Genomic DNA, 16,953 nt, shown 5'->3' on the forward strand with positions numbered 1-16,953 from the left:
ACATTTTTGGCGGATTTCAATGGTCGAGTCGTCTGGAACAAACCGCCCTTGTCCTCTGAAGAGCTGGGTCTATGGACGGATTCAGCGGGAAGCATGGGTTTCGGCGCCATCTTCGGCACAAAATGGTCGGCACAAAGGTGGCCAACATGGTGGCATGAAGGGGGGCTGACGAGTAATATTGCTTTCCTTGAACTGTTTCCCATTTTGGTGGCCCTCAGAACCTGGCCCGATGGATTAAAAAATCACTCTGTCATATTTTGGTCTGACAATATGACCGTTGTAGAATGCATCAATAGTCAGGCAGCACGTTGTAAAATGATTTTAAGGCTGCTTAAAGAAATTGTCTTACTGTGTATGCAACTGAACGTGGTATTCAGAGCAAAACATGTCCCAGGGGTGATGAATCAGGCTGCTGATGCACTGTCTCGTTTTCAAATGCAGGCTTTCTCGGGTTTCCTTCCCTCAGCGGACCCAGAGCCAGCACCCTTTCCCGAAGCTCTCTGGTCTCTCGGTGCCCCGAACTTCGTTACCTCGTGGGAGAGAGTCTAGCACCAAGGACGAGGAAGGCATACGAAGGGGCGTTTCGGGCTTATTTAGCCTTTTTGGGGACTAAGAGAGGGGGGCTTTGGGGGCATGAGGATTGGGTAGTACATTTTCTGATGTCCTTGCGTAAGGCTGGGAAGTCGGTGGCTACAGCCCAGAGGCATCGTGCTGCCATTTCCTTTGTTGCCAGGGCTCATAATATCCAGGACCCGACAGCGTCTTTTGTGGTACAGAAAGCGCTGCGTGGGTGGCAACGCCTTGAGGGTCGCAAAGTAGATGAGAGGCGCCCGATAGGTCTGGATAGGTTGTCCCAGTTGCTGGCCACACTCCCCGCCACATGCTCGTCTCAGTTCGAGGCCTGTTTGTTCCGAGCTGCTTTTACGCTTGCATTTCACGGGGCAATGAGGATAAGTGAGCTGGTAGCAAGGAGCAAGCGGGATGTGGTGGGGGGTTTGTGCCGGGAACACGTTCAGATCAGGGGTGAGACGATGACTGTATCCTTTGTCAAGTCAAAAACCGATCAAGGTGGGGTGGGAGACTGCATAGTCATTCGCAGGATTCCAGGGTCCTCCATGTGTCCGGTGAAGTGTTTAGAAGATTACCTAGCACGAAGGGTGGCATCATGGGGGGGGACATTGTTGAGACACGCGGACGCCGCCCCACTGACGAAGTTTCAGTTTCAGCGGGTGCTCGCGATGTCAATTACCGCAGCGGGCTTGGACCCGGGTGAGTTTGGGACCCATTCCTTTCGGATAGGGGCTGCCACTGAAGCTACAGCCAGGGGTCTTAATGTGGAACAAGTAAAACGAGTGGGGCGTTGGGCCTCCAATTGTTATAAGAGGTATGTGCGATTGCACATGTTGTGAAGCTGTAATAATGTACTCACGCTTCTTGTCTTTTGTTTGGTTTTCAGTTACGCAAGCCTTCGAGGCGGGGCGGACTATGCAGTCGACCCAACACCAGGCCAGCGGTCAGACATCACCGGCTGTGAGAAAGGAGGTGTGGGTCGTGGGCCACTCATACGTGAGGCGTGCCGCAGACGTATTCGAAGCAGGTGACATGATTCACGTAGCTGGGGAATACGGGTACAGAATGTCCTTCTACGGAAGGGGCGGTCTCTGTATTGACCAGTTTCAGGCATTCTTTGAGGGTTTGTTAGGGCGGACGAGGTCACCGCCGTCTATAGTCATAGTACATTTAGGGGGCAATGATTTGGTCACCACCGGTAGACGACTTCTCCTGGAGGCAATGCTTTCCACTGTAAGTTGGTTGGCGAGGAAAGTTCCGGGGTGCATAATTGGGTGGTCTCATATGATCCCACGAAAAGTGTGGCGGGGGGCTGTTTCGATTCCTGCTTTGAACCATTCTGTTAGAAAACTTAATAACAAAGTGAGTAGGTTGTTTCGTTCCAGGACATTGCATTCTATCTCGCACGGTTGTATTAATGATGACAGTATGTATCTAGGGGATGGTGTGCATTTGTCTCGGGTGGGGTATGAGTTACTCATAGGAGACTTCTTAGCATGGTTAAAAACGTTGAAACATGACCTTTAGCTAGGAGTTTTGTGGGGGGCCCGGATAGCCGGTCAACTATCCGGGCCTGTGGCGGTAAGGTCATGATCGGTGAGCACTAATTAGTAGATCCCTATGAGTGGGCGTCACCCAACACGGATGGGAGCGCTCGGGAGAGGTGGCCATTGGCCCCTCAATGGGGAGGCGGTCCCTTCTAAGGATGGGTCGCCGGAAGTAAAGGAAAGGCGGTCAAGGCCCCTTCCTTTGTAGGAGGGGTTACAGCCCCCTCCTGGGGAATTTCCCGGGGCCAGTGACATCTGCGACGGCAGATGCGGTAAGTTGTGTGGGGTTGGGATAAGGTCTACGGTACCTTCTAGATACCTCACACGAGTATTCGAACGACCTTTAACTGGCGTCGAGTCTTTAGGTGCCCCCGTCAAGTCAAGGGAAATTGGTAATAGTTGCACTTGAGGTACGCCTCCGTGCTGTCGCCCAGCCCAAGTGGGAGGGGTAAGTCTGGTTAGGGATCTTGACACCGGTTATGACCTTGCCGTTGGCCCTTAAACGTTAGGTGTACAATTTCAATATGTCAAGAAATGTTTTGTAGGATGCTAGTTCGGCTAGGAGAACCTCTGTATTAGAGAATCTGTTAAGGTTAGCCAAACATCGCAATATGGTAATGAAATTGTACATAACATGAAACGTTTAATGTTTTAATTTTTGTTTTAATAAATACGGCCGGGATGGTCACTCCATCCCACTTCCAAAAACTCAAGAACTGTTTCCGGTTTCCCTCCTTTGGGGATTGTGTTGAGAGGGGGTGGCGGGTATCTCGGCCATATGGAAAGGGGCGACCAACTTGGTCCCCCCGAACTTATGGCTGAGTGCCTCGATCCCCCCGGGAAGCCATTTTTGGGGCGGGAGGCGCGTCTCGGCTGGTATGCCCGAAGCGGCGTAGCCGGGGCGCGCCTGTTCCCGCCCTAGAGTGGGCTGGCCTAGACACTGACGCAGCCAGCCACGCCCTCGGGGCAGGCGGGGGCGGGTATACGCCCGCCCTGAAGACGGATAAAAAGGGACGCAAGACCAGAAGACATCCTCTTGTTCTTGTGCTCTGAAGCTGCACCTCCTCGCTGCACGTGAGCTCGGGACAGAACGAAGAGCCAATTTTGACCCACCCACCAGCCCCTGAAGACAGCCAGTTGTTTTTAATAAAGTTGATTAATTTTGTTGGTATTCTCGTTTCCAGGTTGGAGTATCATGTTGATATTGAGTTAATAAAGAATGGTCTGTTTGAGTACGTTTTACCATTAAAGGGATTCAGATTTAGTGTTGAATTTTATGCATGCCCTTTCGGTCATAGTGGCCACTGTATTCTGAGTTTTAGTTAGCACTGTCGTATTTATTTGGTAGGCGGTAAGGTCATGATCGGTGAGCACTAATTAGTAGATCCCTATGAGTGGGCGTCACCCAACACGGATGGGAGCGCTCGGGAGAGGTGGCCATTGGCCCCTCAATGGGGAGGCGGTCCCTTCTAAGGATGGGTCGCCGGAAGTAAAGGAAAGGCGGTCAAGGCCCCTTCCTTTGTAGGAGGGGTTACAGCCCCCTCCTGGGGAATTTCCCGGGGCCAGTGACATCTGCGACGGCAGATGCGGTAAGTTGTGTGGGGTTGGGATAAGGTCTACGGTACCTTCTAGATACCTCACACGAGTATTCGAACGACCTTTAACTGGCGTCGAGTCTTTAGGTGCCCCCGTCAAGTCAAGGGAAATTGGTAATAGTTGCACTTGAGGTACGCCTCCGTGCTGTCGCCCAGCCCAAGTGGGAGGGGTAAGTCTGGTTAGGGATCTTGACACCGGTTATGACCTTGCCGTTGGCCCTTAAACGTTAGGTGTACAATTTCAATATGTCAAGAAATGTTTTGTAGGATGCTAGTTCGGCTAGGAGAACCTCTGTATTAGAGAATCTGTTAAGGTTAGCCAAACATCGCAATATGGTAATGAAATTGTACATAACATGAAACGTTTAATGTTTTAATTTTTGTTTTAATAAATACGGCCGGGATGGTCACTCCATCCCACTTCCAAAAACTCAAGAACTGTTTCCGGTTTCCCTCCTTTGGGGATTGTGTTGAGAGGGGGTGGCGGGTATCTCGGCCATATAGAACATTCTGTCACTAGAGGACAGAATGTTCTAACCAAAAAAACAAAGCCTTTTGGGAGCGTGAGGGGATTGGAATACCCTCAGGGTCCCTGAAGCCTTTGTTCACAGCCAGAGCTGTGAACAAAGAAACATTGGAATGTTGGAGCTCCGGGCTTATACCAGCCATTATAAGCCCAGAGCACTCCATTGTTTTCAATGGAGCTCCCAACATTCCAATGTTCTAATAGTGTTTAAAAGTGTTGGTGATATATGAGGGAAGTTCCATGGGCAGCACCATGATGGGAATGCATCCAATTGATTTTTGGAAGACTTTTGGAAAACTGAAAGGATTTGAGTATTACATTGTACTCAAAAGTGATGCTGTCCCTAAAGTACATAAGTTAAGGGGCGTACCGATGATTGTGAGGGATACCGTTTCAAAGGAATTGGAGAAACTGGTGGCCGTGGATGAGATAGAATGAATAGAGAATTCAGCTTTGATTTCTCCTGTGGTCGTGGGAAGATTCGCTTATGTGCATATTTATGCCACCTTAACAATATCATAGTTATTGATCATTTTCCTTTACCGAAAATTACTGAAATGGTGTCAAGCCTAAAAGGAACAATGTCGTTTTAAACTATAGACCTGTCATCTGCGTACCAGCAGATCTTGTTGCTACCCACTTCCAGGAAATTCACAGCATTCATTATACCCTTTGGGTGTTACCAATTCAAATGGATGCTGTTTGGGTTTGCATCGGGGGCTGCCGTTTTCCAACAACTATGTACAGGCTGTTTGGGAAGGAAAAAAAAGGGGTGTTGTTCTTCCATGAGGACATTTTAATTTTTGAAGACAATAGGAGTATCTATGAAGAGAGACTGAGAAAGATTCTGAATGTACTTGAGGACTAATAGTTGCCTGTGGAGTTTGCCAAATGCAAGTTTGGAAAAACAAATGTTATGTACTTGGGGCATGTGATCAGTGAAGGTGGAGTGAAACCAAAACTTTCATTAATAAATGGTATTGTGGGGTCTCCAGTGCCAGTCAGTGAGGATGAAGTGAAGATATTCTTAGGCATGACCCAGTACTGTGCAAAATGCATTCCTAATTTTGTGGAGAAGATGTACAACATAAGGCAATCGTTGAAGAAAAATATGAAATGTATGTGGGACTCAAGGTGTAAGGAGAAATTTCGCCAAACCAAACAAGATATAGTGAATGTACCTGCATTGGGTAATTTTGATCATGGATCGGAGTGTTTCATAACTAGGAATGCTATAAATATAGGGTTGCGGGTGGTGTTTGCACAGAGGGATGCTAAAGGTAATGAACCAAAACCTAGTTTGCATCAAGATCACTCTCACATGCAAAAGAAAAATATACGATGATTGAAAAGGCGGCTTTAGCATGTGCATGGGCCTTAGATCATTTCCAAGCGTTTGTCCAGGGCAAATCTATTAGGATCCAATGTGGCCATAAGCCCTTAGTTACACTGCTAACTACAGAAGTGAGTGTGACCGCACCTGCGAGAATTGCAAGATTGTTCATGCATATGCATATGAAGGACTGTATTTACTGTATTGTGTAAATGTCGGACAGGGAAGGTGTAGTAGAGGATTGCCAGTCTAGGATGCCATGCCCATTGGAGGAGTGTGAAGAAGAAGCATGGGATGATTTTAGGGTGTCATTAGTGCATGATTTTGGCATGCCTGCAATAACAAAAAGAAGACTGGATGAAGGAGTGTGGAAAGGATGTTGTCTTACAAGAAGTTTTAAGGTGCATGTGTGAAGGCTGGCCAATGAAAGAACAGCTCGAGGAGCCTCTCAGACCATTTTAGGAAGTCCAGTCTGAGCTTTCCATATAGAAGGGTTTGATTTTCAGAGAAAGCAAAATAGTTCCTCCTAAGGAGTTGCACAACCTTGTCATGAAGGGCATTTTGGGGTGGTAAGAACCAAGTCTGTGGTGAAGGATCTCTTTGGTGCCAGGGGTGGATGCAGCTGTTGAGAGGTTTGTAAGAGCATGTGTTAGTTATTCCTCTGCTGATAAGTCTCTACGCACTTTGAGACCACCTAGTAGTGATTTCTTGATTCCCAAGCAGCCTTGGGAATGTGTGCTAGTGTATTTGTTAGGCCCTGTTGGTGAGTTTCAGGAGTGTGTAACTGTACTGATTGATCTGTTCTCCGGATGGCCAGTCGTGGGTATAGTGGAAAGAGCAGACATAAACACAGTTTTGACATTCTTGCATGACATATTTCTCTCAAGGTATTCCTGCTTCGCTTTTGAGTGATGATGGGGTGCAGTTTGTCTCTAATGCAGCCAAAGATTACATCAAGATAGTTGGTATCAAGCATAAGGCCACTTCCCTTTATAGTCCTAGTGGGAACAGTATGGTAGAGAGATTTATCCATGTGGTTAAAGGTGTAATTAAGTCTTAGGCTGGAAGGCAGTATGATTGGGGACCTGAAGTAAGGAAACGGCGTGGGCTCACAGAGTGACTACTAAGGAATCTGCTGGACTGTTAACATTTGTGATAATGAGAGGAAGAATTCTGAGAAGCAAATACAACCCTGCATGGTTGTGTGACAGTAAAGTGGAACAATGGTTTCCGGATTTGGTGGGTAGGAGGCTGAAAGAGATGCATGAGAGGGGTAAGGCATACTATGCCAAACATGGACCTAAACCTAACCATATACAAATTGGGGATTGGATGGAGATGAAAAAACCTATTAAAGTTCCCAAAGGCGAGAGTCAGGTTTTTCCACCAGAAGAAGCAGTCAGAGTGATTTGTGGTAAAGTTCGGAACATTAAGAGGATAGTGTTGAGTTCAAGAGAAGTGTGTGAAATGGAAGTGAAGAAGGGTGGAGATTTTCAGCTGTTAAAAGTTGAGGACAAGCTACCTGCTATGATTGGAAGATGCGCAGATTGATTTGAGTGAGTTAAATGAGGAAGGGGAGAAATAGTGAAGGATAAATATGGAGGTGTGGTACTGAAATCTGATGTCCACCTCGAAGGCATGGAAAGAGCTGGGGATGGTAAAAGAAAAAGGAAGTTACCTGGGTGGTTGAAGGATAATGTTGTGAGTTAGTCATTTACTGCATTTGTGTTTTTAGTGTAGTTATTATTATTTTTATTATTTATTTTTTCCTTTCTCTCTCTAGAATTTTCTTTTCTCCTCTCTCTTAGTACATTTTATGGTATAGGAAGAGATGTGGTAGGATTTTGTTGTGTATTAAGATGGGGAGATATGTCATGTTTTGTATCCTTTGCGTTCATTGTGTTACATTTGAATGGAACTACAAGGTGTAATTCCAATGCCTTTAGCATTCTTTTGGAGGACAGTTTGCTGTGGGCAGACGAACTGTACTGACCTGTTGCCTGTGTATCATTAAAGTAACTTAATTAAGGCTGCCTGCCTACACATGTGCTGATTGTGTGCATCCAGGAGCAACACACACGACACCATGTGCTGTGTAATTTGAACCTGCTTTAGTAGCTAATATGGCAGTTCCAACATTTCTCCCTTACGTAGCATTTCAATTCCCTAAAAATCGAACAACTTATATACCAATTTTCTTTTTAAAATTACAAATGCCAGAGTAATAATTTCTTTAGGCACTCCATATGACTTACTTAGGGAAAGCAGATTGTACAATCTATTCAAAGCAAATATTTGAATTCTGTATGAATCTCATGGAACAAAAAATAGATTACAACTTCAAAAGAAAATAACACCAGGAGTCATATAGCCACATGCAAGCCAAGCAGTAATGCAATCAGGAGCCAGTCACAACTCTACCTTGCAAGCCAAAAAGCCCATTCCTTAAGAGTTAAAAAAAACAAACACAGGGGCATATTACCAAGGAGTGGGTTGGAAAACGCACAACGTACATTCCCGTATCGCCGGCTATCGCCGGATTTTATCGCTGTTTTAGCGCACAATTATCAATGCGCATCAGGTAGGCGAATAGAAATCCGGCGATAGTCGGCGATATGGCACATTAGCGCATGAAAACAAACGTTGTTTTCATGCGCTAATGTGGGCCTTGATAATATGGGGGGGGGTGGATTCAGCTTTATGATCCACACCCCCATGTTATCAATGCCTAACGCCTGGCCAGAGCAGGAGTTGGGAGACCTGCGATAAATGAGTTTATCGCAGGTCTTTTTCTCCCATCGCCTTCCTTGGTAATAGGGTGTTCCCACCTCCAACCACATTTTTCATGTGGTTGGACGTGGGAACGCCCACTTTGCATGTCATTAGCGATGTTTATCGCCAACATGCAAAGTGGGCTTGGGCCATGCTTTTAAATGCCCTTGTTAATAGGGCTCTAGCAGTATTGCCGCTTTCTCAGCACAATTCGCCGAAAAAAGTGGCGATACTTGCCCTTGGTAATATGCCCCACAGTTCTGCTAATAAATGTACCACAGATTGACATCTGTTAAACCTGTTGCTAGATCACCTAATTTTGGGAAGATTGCTGGTCAATTCTAAAACATGGTGTGTTGCAAAAGTGGTGCAGTAACCTTTCCAGAATATATTCACATTTATAACCTCACCATTAGCCCTAATCTGAAGATATTATAGTGAGGCTGAAGCAGAAAACGTCTCCCCATTGTGACGAACATTGATCAGTGTGGGTTACTCTCCTGCACTAATCTACAGGATTTTGACAATCTACGTCTTGTGCATTGATTTGTATTAAATATAAAAAAACTATTTAAACGGTGATCACCACACCAGTTAGCACGCGCCATTATAGGATCTCTCTCTCTCTGGAGGGGCAGGGTATGTTTTCACAAAATTAGACATGTTTGCATGCAGTAAGTGTTTGTTTATGCCGCAGTGAGCTGCAAAATGAAAAATCTAAATTAACTGTAAGTTGCTTGCTACTAGGGAGCTCCCTACCTAGCAGCCAAAGCCTGGAACACCCTCCTCCTCTGGCAATTTCCCACATTCCTCCAGTTCAGGAAGGCCCTCAAGAGCTGGCTTTTCGGGTGGCCGCCGCACTTAGACGATATGCTCTTCCTGCCCCCCAGCGCCTTGAGACCCTCACGGGTGAGAAGTTGTGCTTTACCAACCCTTATTTATTGGCTTGTGCTGGAGAACTAATGCTGATTTTGTTTTCCCCTTCACTTAGTTAAAGGCTGAATCGTGCCAAGATGGCTGTATACTTGTCCTTTGTCCCTTAACAGTTTAAATAAGAGAGTGGCTAGTTGACCTTTTACTGTCCCTGAGCTGCTATTCAAACACTTATGTGTGTGTAGTGGGGGTTGCAACCCACCATCTTTTTGGGTATCTGTTGTCCTTTGTTTAGTTAGTCACAAGCTTGCATGTTTTGATTTGTGGTTTGAAAAAACACCCACTAAGTATAGAAAAAGTGGAGTAGGTTGGGCCAGTAAAGTGTTTCCCTGTGAGGCATTTTCTAAGATCAGTGCGACAGATGATGTAGGGTGGGTTTGCTTGGACAGAGAAGGATTCCTATTACAGATTGTAAGGAGGGGATTACTTTGGTTTCTGTTGAGAAACTGATGGCAAGAATATTTCTTTGCCAATATAATCTAAGTCTGTAAATTCTCACCACACTATACTCTGCTCTGCTAGGTCTATTATTTGGCAAAGATTACACTAAATTTCAAACTATCAAAAAGGTCAAACGCTTGCCATGGGTGCAGCGCATACAGCATTATTCACAGTTTTGTGGCCTTTTGACTATCCTAAGAGAACTAACACAGTTGTCTTCTGTTTATTGTCTCTCTTTTGCAGAGATCCTTCCCATTCGGCTCCAGGATGGTGGCAATACATGTGAGGGTCGTGTTGAGATTTTGTACAATAACTCCTGGGAGACCGTGTGTGACACTTACTGGAACACCTTTAATGCAAAGGTAGTGTGTGCACAGCTTGGATGTGGCCCAGTACATTCTGCTCCCAAAAATGCCTACTTTGGAGAAGGCAATGGAAAAATTCTCTTGGACTATGTGAACTGCCATGGGGATGAGCCCAGCTTGTTGCATTGTCGTCATGTAGGGTTTTACAACAATAGATGTGGTCACAACAGTGATGCCGGTGTCATCTGTTTAGGTAAGCCTCCATTCGTCTTCATAAGGTACAACCTAATCTGCAGCAACAAACAGATTTTCAAATCAAAAGTATTATTTGTCAGTTTAAACTGAACTTTATAAGACCATGGGTCCTCCTCCTAAGGTGTTCTGAAGTATATTATATCATATATCATGCAATATACTAGTCAAACACTGAGTATGATATGTCTAAACCAATGTGATCTTACAGACAATTTAACTAAAAGCATAAAGTTAATAGAATAGAAATGTGTAACACAGCAAATTGTCACAACCAACTGTCCCAAAACTGAAAATGAGAGGACAGCCACTACTCAGTAGCAAATCCAAACAAAAACTAGGGCATCAAAGACACAAGAATGGCCAAGGAGGCTGAAAGAAGCTACAGAAGAACAAAGAAGTCAGTAGAAGAAGTCAAGAAGGCCAAGCAACTTACCCTGAGAAGAAACTTAAAAATGGTGTGGATAGGGAGAATATATGTACCCAACCTGACCAGGCAAATGCAATTGAAACTGGCAGTAATTTCAGAAATTTGGATGACAGCGTGCAGAAAATTGAGAAAGACTACAGAGTCCCAGGAGCTGCCAAAACAACGAAAATAGCCAATTTCCAGAGGAGAGAAAGGCAGTCAGGTGCAATATAATCTCACCAAGGGAAAACCTGTCCTAGTAGTTCCCAGAAGTAGCACAGCTGCAATGCAATCCCACCACAAACAAAAAAGATGGCAAAATCAGGCACAAGATTACGCGTGCAACTTGGAAACAGACCCTGCCCCCAATCTGCCCTGGGAACACTGATATTATCTAAATAGAATATTGCCTGTAGTTCTGTGAATGAGAATTGGGAGGAATCATCTATATATATAAAAACGAATGTATGTCTGTCTGTTTGTCCTTTATGCATTACTACACCATGCATCCGATCGGCATGAAACTTTGGGAAGTTGTTGAGTACACTCCCGCGAAGGTTTCTGGCCCAAAAAAATAATAATAATTAAAAAAAACATTTTAAAAAAATTGTTAAAAGTTGTTGTGTACACTCCCGCAAAGGTTTCTGGCCAAAAAATGAAAATAAAAATAAAAAAATTGTTAAATATCGCCCCCCGGCCCCCAGGGCCCTCATAATCTCAAGAGGAAGACCACTGGCAGGAACTTAGGAGGGCCGCCTCCATAAAAGACTCAACTCTTTTCTGGGATCTAATAAATAAATCAACAAGAAGGGGAGGGGATCCTGTTTTACACCATATAACCGAACAGCAATGGTATTCCCATTTCCTGAAACTCTACTCCTGTGAGGCTGACTCCGTACAACTGCCAGACCCACACCTAGACTCTGAGCCAACGACCTTGAATATCGAACCAGTAGATCCCTTCACCTTTCTTGAGGTCCAAGCAGCTATCAAAAATATTGTCCCAGGGAAAGCTGCTGGCCCAGATGGCTTGCCTGGAGATCTTTTATTACATGATTCGACCCTATGGGCCAATCTTTTTTTTCCACTAATGAATCTTCTGACTCAGGGCTACCCAGTCCCTGAGTGGTGGAAAGGGGCAGAAGTGGTTACAATATATAAAAAGAGGGCTAGAGAGGACCCTGCCAATTATAGACCAATCAGTCTGATTGATGTAATTCAGAAGGTGGTTGGCAGGGTCCTCACATCTAGAACAGAGACTTGGCTGGAGGAGGGTGACATTTTAACACACCTACAATCAGGTTTTAGGAAAAAGGTCGGCACGATAGACCGTCTTCCGATTCACTGCGATTTATTGGAAGACTGTTTCTGTCGGTAAAGGGTCTTTATATTTGGCGTTTATAGACCTGAAAACCGCCTTCGATCTTGTCCCACGCACCAAACTATGGCAGGTACTTCAGGTCATGGGTTACCCACGCTACCTCCTTAAGCTAGTTAAAAGACTGCATGAAGGCACGTATGCAAGGATTCGATGGGGGAGTGAGGGCCAACTAACTGATAAAATACCAGTGGACAGGGGGGTCCGTCAGGGTTGCGTGATGGCTCCCACCTTGTTCTCCCTTTTTATAAATGGGGTGGCAGACCATTTGAGGGAGGACACTGCGGATGCTCCAACCCTGGCAGGTGAAAAAATACCGACCCTCCTTTTTGCGGACGACACCCTCCTCATGTCCAAAACCCCCTCTGGTCTCCAAAAACTTTTGACCAAGTTCGACACCTTCTGCGAGGAACGTGGGTTAACAAGTAACACCGCAAAAACTAAACTAATGGTTCTGTCCCAAACTAAGAGACCAAGGAAGATCAATGTTGCGCTTAATGGATGTTCACTGGAGGAGGTTGATGCATTTGATTATCTGGGAGTAAGGGTGAACCTGAGAATGAAGTGGGACTCCCATCTAGCAAAAATGCACCTGAATCTGAAAAGGGCTACGGGAGCCATTGCCAGAGAACACTGAGCCTCTGCAAGCAGGCCCATTGCCCCTGTCCTTGCCATCTATGAGGGGAAAGCATTGGCCGCAACAATATATGGGTCAGAACTATGGGGCTTCGACAACATCACAGAACTAACGAAAACTGAAATTAAGTTCTTGAGAGACCTGGTGGGCCTCCCAGTCTCTACCCCCTTGAAACCACTGCTTCAAGACTTGGGCCGTCGTGCAATTAAAGACATTGTTACCCTTCGACCGTTATTATATTGGGTGCGACTAAGAAGGACACCGGAATTGGTACACTATGCCGCAGCTCTGGACGAACTTATTACCCTGAATAAGATGACTAAGATTGCATGGTTGGACAACTTAAGGGACTTGATCACCAAATTGGGGCTATGCGATACATGGCTGTCCCAATCACCACCCCCGAAAGAAACAATTAAAAGAATATACTGGGAATTCGTCCAAGCCAAGGAGCTTGAAAAATCAAACTGGGGGGTTTTAACCAATCATTTTCTAGAGCACAAGCAGGTGAAGAAGTTTGAACCCTTTCTCGATGTTATTAAAGTGCCTAGAGACAGAACCTTGTTTTTAAAGTTTAGATATGGAACACTTCCCCTAAACACTTTTACCAGGCGATGGAAGTCATCTATGTCCAACCATTCTAGCTGCCCTGCATGTCCAAACCCTAATGAGTCCCTAGCACACTTTTTATTTGCCTGTAGAGCATATAGTGGACCCAGGAGAAGGTGGTTAAAGCCAGTATGCATAGAACTGGGAGTCAGGCACCATGCGATGGCACTCCGCATACTTGTAACGGACACAACATCTGTGATGATTTTTTGCGGAGTTGCCAAATTCCTGGCAGGTACGTTCTAGACTGATAAAATCGAGAACGGGGTAGGAAACTGTGAATAATAATGCATTAGGCAATTCCCGGATGTCTGGTTTAGGACTTTATCTAATCTAGTCTCTAACTTCCTGTGTCTCCACTTTTTTCTGAAAAGATCTTACCTTTTTTAAAGTTTTTATACCTTTTTTAACAATGAACTATATGTACTTTTATGATAAAGTTTGTTTTATCGAATAAAGTATTACAAACAAAATTAAAAAATTGTTAAATATCGCCCACCCCCGGCCCCCAGGGCCCTCATAATCTTTCCAATACTGAACGTTTACAGTTTCAGGTCGCTTTTGCAATCACCATCAACAAAGCTAAAGGACAATCGCTGCAAGTGTGTGAACTAGATTTGGAGAATCCGTGCTTTTCACATGGACAACTGTATGTGGACAGCTCACGCGTCGGAAAACCTTCTCATTTATTCCCGTACGCAACGATTACAGTTTCCGGTGCGACTCGCTTTTGCAATGACTATCAACAAAGCACAAGGACAATCGCTGCAAGTGTGTGGACTAGATTTGGAGAATGCATGCTTCTCACATGGACAACTGTATGTGGCCAGCTCACATGTTGGAAAACTTTCTGATTTATTCGTGTACGCACCAGACGGAAAAACAAAAAAAAACATGTATCCACAAGCACTCGAATAAATAGAATTAAAACAACACTTTAAAATGTTTACCATATTAAAATGAATACGTTTCAGTAAAAATGACACAATGTAAATTGAATGTTATCATAACAAGTTTTCTTACATTTCCTTTCTTCTGAGATCGCAGCAACGCGCGACGGGTAAGCTAGTTGTCATATAAATCTTTGAGTAGACATATTTCTTTTTCTGGCCCATGTTAGCCCGAGGTTAGAGACAGCTTCTGCTTTTGTTTTAGAAATTTACCAGAGCAAAATAAACTTGGATTTAGTGATCGTATTTGGCATGCATTTGTCATGTGTTTTCAGTGCTTTGATTGTGTCTGTAAAAATATGTTGTGAATGAGGCCTGGTGAGTAAGAAGGCAGTTTTGTATTTGCCCCAGCTTGGCACTTTACAACCAAACTGTGCAAAAACTAGGCAAATGCTTTTGTAGGCAATTCTAGCTCTTTTTTTATTCCACAAAAAAGCTGATGTTATCAATGGTGTAAGACGAATAGGAAGAATAGATTTAACAACATTTATAAAGGGGGGAAATCGTATTTTTTAAAGTTGTTATCCTGCCCCACCATGACATATGTTTAGGAGTCCAAGAGGAAAGTAGATCTTTGGCCTATTTTATTGTTTGGGATTCATTGTGTCTTATTAATTCAGAAAAATCCTTGGAAAACCATATGCCAAAGTATTTGATAAATTCGGGTTGCCATGTAAAACCAGAGATTCTGAGGTGAGTTGTCAAGCAGTGGGAGTTAAGACCTTTGTTTTGTCTTTGTTCAGGGTATATTCAGACACTGTGGAAAATTGATGTATTATTGTAATAATCGCTGGAGTAGCTTCAGTAATTTCGTCAGACTGTATAATGTTACCATTGGCATATGCTGCTGTTTTATTTGGGATTTTACTGAAATAAAAACCCTTATCTCAGGTGAATCATTCGGTAGTTGTATTAGCAGATCTCTGGACAACTGGAATATAAGTGTAGATAAGGGACAGCCTTGCTTAGTACCCTGATACAGATTAAATTGGATGGAAAGAGTCCCATTAATGCTGATTCTCACTAGAGGATTGGAGTAGAGTCCCATGGTCAATTTAATGAATACGGCTCCCAAACTAGTTTTTAGAGTACAGATTCCAAAAAAGGCCACAAGACCATTTTAAGGCCTTATCTGTATCCAGGGCAACCATAGTTGCCAGATGTGAAGCTAGTCGTCCTTCTCTATGATGTGACAAAGGCTACGTATGTATAGCTAGACAGTTTACCCATAGCAAATGCCGTTTGGGAGTAATGTATAAGTTTGGGGATGAGTGGTTCTTATCTTTTAGCCAAAATCTAGGCATATATTTTTGCCTCCATAAGTAAAAGAGAGATTGGTAGGTAATATTTGGTGTCAGAATGATGCTCACCATCTTTGGTGGTTCCCTTAAAACTTACTCTGTCACAAAAAGTGGACAAGGGCGTCTTCCGAGGGATAAATGATGGTAGTTGCAAATGTTTTATGAAATATTATAGGGAATCCATCAGGGCCTGGTGATCTGCTGGTACAAATTAACTTAATTGCCTCTAAAATTACTCTTGTCTCTAAGGGCATATTTAGTGTTTCTGATAGAGCATTTAAACTCATCCCAGAGAGTCATTGGGTAGGAGATCGAATTTGCCTACTCTGAAAAAAATAGATGTATTTCTTTCTCTCATGCTTGTACCTCTGATTACTTGGCTAGAATTTCAAAGTTTAACTCTCATATTGGTTTTTGTGCGATGGTGAGTATCTTGACAATTGTGATGGATGTAGCAGTGTGATCTGAGATAGGTATAGGATGAATTGTTGATTCGTGGTAGCCTGTAGAAGGGTAGAATCTGCCATTAGATAATCAATACCTTGAGTGAGTACATACAAATAACAATTGTTGATGTGCTTTTGGAGTTGTATATGACGGTATAAGAAAATATCCATTGGGAGATTCAAATTTCCTCAAACATTATATGAGAATCTATAGGAATTATTGACAGTTTAATGATTAGAGATCGCCATAATTGTGGGCCATCACCATTTGGAAAATATATATATATCAATTGTAAAAAAGATATTTTTTCAAATGTTGCCCCTGCTAAATAACCACCTACCCTCATCATCATGTTCTGATAAAATAATAGATAGGCCTTATATTCTGGAGAGTAGTGTGAGTACCCCATTCTTTTTATTACAAGCTTTTGACAGGTACAATCTGCCACCCAGCCTTTCTCAAAGAACAGTGCTTCCCTATATCCAATTTTGACTTCCTGCTGGAAGGCAGCATCGACTTTCAAGTTGTTCCAATAATCTAATATTTGCATTCTTTTAACAGAGTGGTTCAATCCTTTGGTGTTGAGTGATATTCTCTTAAGAGATGGCATTCATTAAGTATTCTTAAATGATACAGGGGCTTTCGTCATTACCATTCATGTCTTACTCAAATTAGCACCGTATAGGACTGAATGTGAGTCTGTGTTATGATGGTTCACACCGTTTTTTTGAGTACTGAAATTGTCTGACCGAATATTGATCTAATAATATAACGTAACGTAAAAATGGAACGGAGAAGCTAAGCTATGTTACCTTAGTGTGAGGAAATAAAACAGCTTTTGTGTCTTATATGAAGTCTCATTTTACAGTGTCTAAAGTATGTTTATATGATTCCTCCTGCTTGATATCTGATTGTGTAAACAAGCATTTTGTGTACAGTGCTTTTTTT

The sequence above is a fragment of the Lissotriton vulgaris genome, chromosome 5 (genome assembly GCF_964263255.1).
Source record: "Lissotriton vulgaris chromosome 5, aLisVul1.2, whole genome shotgun sequence".
Lineage (NCBI taxonomy): Eukaryota > Metazoa > Chordata > Amphibia > Caudata > Salamandridae > Lissotriton > Lissotriton vulgaris.